The 4233-nt window shown below is 40.3% G+C and overlaps 1 pseudogene; it reads left to right on the top strand.

Moving 5' to 3' along the window:
- The first annotated feature begins 1869 nt into the window (after positions 1-1869).
- On the top strand, positions 1870-3072 carry LOC128740096 (kinesin-like protein KIF23; annotated as a pseudogene).
- Positions 3073-4233: the final 1161 nt, after the last annotated feature.

Genomic DNA, 4233 nt, shown 5'->3' with positions numbered 1-4233 from the left:
TATGAATTTGTAATTTTCTTACCTAGAATCGGAAACTGCAACGAGCAGCGCGTGTCATCTCTTGTCACTTGTTCTGACATAAAGAGAGTAGAGCGAAAAACGAAGAAGATGAACTGGTTCTGAATGTCAAATTCAGCCGGCGCCATATTGGTTCTGTTCGATTTCTGCGGTTCAATTCTAACCGAAGAAGAAAAATAACTAAAAAGCAATCTTGAAACGTCAACAAAAGTATTAAGGATAACAGAGAGGGAAGATAAAAAAGGACGTATATATTTTTCGCATTTTTTTATGTTTGACGTTTTACCGTTACGCAACAGGCGTTACGTTTTATGACATTTGTAAATCTTCAAGCACTAATGTAGCCGGATATTTCGCCAAAACCGGCTTTCTAGTAGTTTTTTATAGGCATACTAGCTGACCCGACAAACTTCGTATTGCCACAAATTAACCTGTGTTGTACATAAATCATGAACCTCGGATGATCTTTGTCACAATCTCGAGTTTTGCAAGTTTTTGAGGAGTTCAACCATAGATGATTCATTTTGGCAGTTACGTAACTACGAAAGCTGCCCAGGTAACCAAAAGCATCACCAATGCTATTCAAATGTAGGCCAATAAGCATTTAAGTCGCCTTAACTGCTACTTAAATGCTGTTTTGGCAAAATATACAGCTACTTTACTAATAACCTTCTTATAGTGCTGACAATGCTAATTTACAGCTAATTACCGACACGAAGAATTTGAATACAATTTTGGATGCTAATTTACAACACCTATGCAGTCAAAAAGAAATATACAAAAGCGTGTAGTATAAAATGCCAGATACGCTGATTTGCTGCTTATGTTAATGCTTATTACCATTACCAGGAATGGGTAGTTTACTATACAAATTTGCAATTTTTCCTCACAGTAAAGTAGAAAACAACTCCCCTGTCCCCTCAGTGCATAGCCAGAAAGCGGATAGTAATATTCGCCATGATTGCACAACATTTCACTGAATATCATTTTGCGAAAAACCTTAAACGGAATGTATTGTGCTTTGCAGCTGTACCTGGATTAATCCAGATTATTTTCTCTAATGCCAATGTATATGACAAAACAAAACAGCAACATTGCAGTTGTCACTCTTTCTCACTCACAGCATTCGCATTGTCGCACTTTTTGTGCCAGTCGCACTTTTAGACTGCGGTGTCCAGTAAGGTGCAAAATGCGGGATACCATTTCACGGAAAACTTTTTTGTGGAAAGTACCATTTCGCGATCCTCTCCTTATTCGCTGTTGCTCGTTCCAGGAAACCCAGGTAGACCTAGGAAAACAAATAAACCTTGACAGTAGTGATTTCTGCGGGGAGTTGCCTTTCCAAAGTGGGCGGCGCTTCCGGCGGCGGGTCACCGGCAACACTAGCGGCCGTCTCGTCCTGAATGATCTACACACTTAATTTTGATTTTTGCTCTCGGTAAAATTTCATGCCGAATTCAACGGTAAAAATTATTTTTAACGATATTTCGTTAAAAAATAACATTTTACATCATCTCGGCAATTTGGTTTCACGTACTTCAGTAATTATTTTCGAAATGCCGATAATCGTTAAAAAAATGTGACGAATATTCCGGTTTTCTTCATTTTACCGGAATCAGCAATAACAAATACCATTTCTCGGTGAAACCGCAACTTGCTTTGCCATAAATCGGTAAATGCACGGGAGCTTTTTTTGTTGCAGTTTTTTGGCGGCAAGCGGCAACACGACAGCGAGAAATGTCAAACATTTTTTCGTTCGTCACTTCGTCAGCCAGCACAGCCAGCGTATTTCAATATTTTTGTTTCGCATTTCGCTAGCGATTTCGTTTTCGTTGTGTGAAAGTGCTTTTAATGATAAACCTGTATTACATTCTAAATCGTTACAACTGTTTCAAAAATGAAGACGATGCAAGTAGAAAAAAATTGTTTTATAGAAAAGTTATTTCAAATTTGGTTATTTGTTGATAGGCGGCAAAAAAACAACTATCAAGGTGTCCCCAAGGGCAGCGCCTCTATCAAGTCGTGGAAATTCTGGCAACAAATTGCCAAGCAATACTCAATACAGTTCACGTCTACTGTCGAGCTTGTCCATTACCGTGCGAATCCGATCTTTGCTGTCTGCGGGTGGCCGCTCACAATATGAATGTCTTAACACCGCCCGAAATTGTAATCAACTATAAGATTTCAAACTCAAAGGAAACCTAATACCTATTCCGGCACACATTCGAATCGGGTGCACCGCAGCACAAACTGTGCTCGACGGTGGCTCAACCGTTGATTGAAGCGCTGATCCGTATGAAGAATGGGCTGTTCTTTACCTATGGAGTAACAGGCAATGGAAAAACGTATACCATGACCGGGGATGTTCAGTACCGCGGCATAATGCCGCGCTGTTTCGATACCCTATTTCGTACCATCTTGGATTATCGGGCGAAGAAGTTCGTTTTCAAACCGGACCGGCTGAACGTGTTCGACATCCTGCCGGAAACGGATGTCATGCACTCCGGATGAATCGAATGAAGCGAAAGGACACCGATCCGAAGCTGGCGTCGAAGGCATCGGCCGAACCGTCCGAGGTTAGCGGCTGAGCGATAATATTTACTCCGTTATTATTACATGCGTTGAGGTTTATAACAGTTGCGTGTACCATCTGCTCGAGGAAACAACATTTCAGAAGTGAGGCTTTGAAATCAATTTGGTAGGAGTTTTATGATATTTTATTGTTCTTTTTTTAGGACGATGCAAAGTAAAATGGTTCGAGAGGATGACAGCCACAACATGTTTGTGCACGATGTTACGGAGCTTGACCGTTCAGGACCGGGCGAGCATCACCATCAATCAGCTGTCGCTGGTAGATTTAGCGGGCAGTGAGCGTACTAACAAGACCGGTCAACGGCTGCGCGAGGCTAGGAATTTCAATAACAGCCAGATGACGCTGAGGACTCCCTTAGAAATACTACGTGAAAATAGATCGGAAGCTCTAAGAAGATTCCCTATCGTGATTCGAAAATCACACACCTGTTCAAGAATTATTTTGAGCCGGATTTTGGATGAGCCGGAATCGCAGCAACTTATCAAGGCCAAATGCGCCTTTTTTAAGCGAAAATTACTGTGCGATGAATTTGATGCGCGGCAGGATCAGTTCCGAATGAATCAGCTTAAAATGAAGCGGGAAAATGGGGAAGTAAAGGAGGAAAATAGTTTCCTCAAGGCTGCCTTGAACCACAAACAAAAAAAAAGCTGGAAAAGCGGATCTTCCATTACGAGGGTGTGGTCAGCGAATATAATAAGCGTAACTGTGCTTCAGAGCTGGCAGTTGGTAACGTTGGCTCTCGATTGGTTGGCTTGGTTGGCAGTTGGATTCTGGTAAATCTCTGCTCACCTGCCGATTTGACAAAATACTAGCATTTCATTGTTTTGCGGAATGACAGAACGGTTAATTTCGATTGAGTAGTATGTAATGGTAATTGTGATGTTAACATTCAATTAAACAGGAACACAGCAAGCGGAAAATGGAAACTTGAGGTCTCTTCCGGCATGGCGAGCAGACTAATACAAATATATCTGAAAGAAATTTTACGGAGTTTGCTCACTGCGATACCGGTGTGCGGATGTGGGCAATGCGTGTGGTTGAAATTATGCTGCGACGAAGTCTGGTTCAGTATTTAATATGTGCATGTACGGACCCGGAGAAGTAGATTAGTAAATTGCAAACATTATAAAAGAACTTGTTTTTTTTTTAATATATATATATATAGTGACTCCAGGTTGTACGTAGTGTTGATCATCATCAGATTGATTAGCAGCATCAAGACCTTGTAAAAATGAAGTGTCACGCTGGTTTGCAGCATTCATATGAATTACAAATTCTTCTTCAGTTACCGAACAGCGAAAAACAAAGCTTTACCTTCAATCCTACTATTTATTTATTATTTTGTTCTGATGAAAATATATATCGCTCAGACTCACTCCGAAGACAGTCATATCAAAATAGTTTTTCATCCGTAAAATAAATAAACAGTGGGAATGAAAGCAAAGTTTTGTTTTTTCCCTGTATGGTAATATTTGGTATTTTCGAAAAAGTAGTTTTAGTTTTTTCCGAATATCGGCAGTAAATAATACTGATCATTCAGCAAAATTAACTGACAAAATCGGCAAACTTAATTTAAAAATACAGCGGATCTCGGTTAAAAGCTACCGAGTGTGTCGGCATGT

The sequence above is a fragment of the Sabethes cyaneus genome, chromosome 3, assembly GCF_943734655.1.
Source record: "Sabethes cyaneus chromosome 3, idSabCyanKW18_F2, whole genome shotgun sequence".
Taxonomy (NCBI): domain Eukaryota; kingdom Metazoa; phylum Arthropoda; class Insecta; order Diptera; family Culicidae; genus Sabethes; species Sabethes cyaneus.
This window is presented reverse-complemented; position numbering and strand designations above follow the sequence as displayed.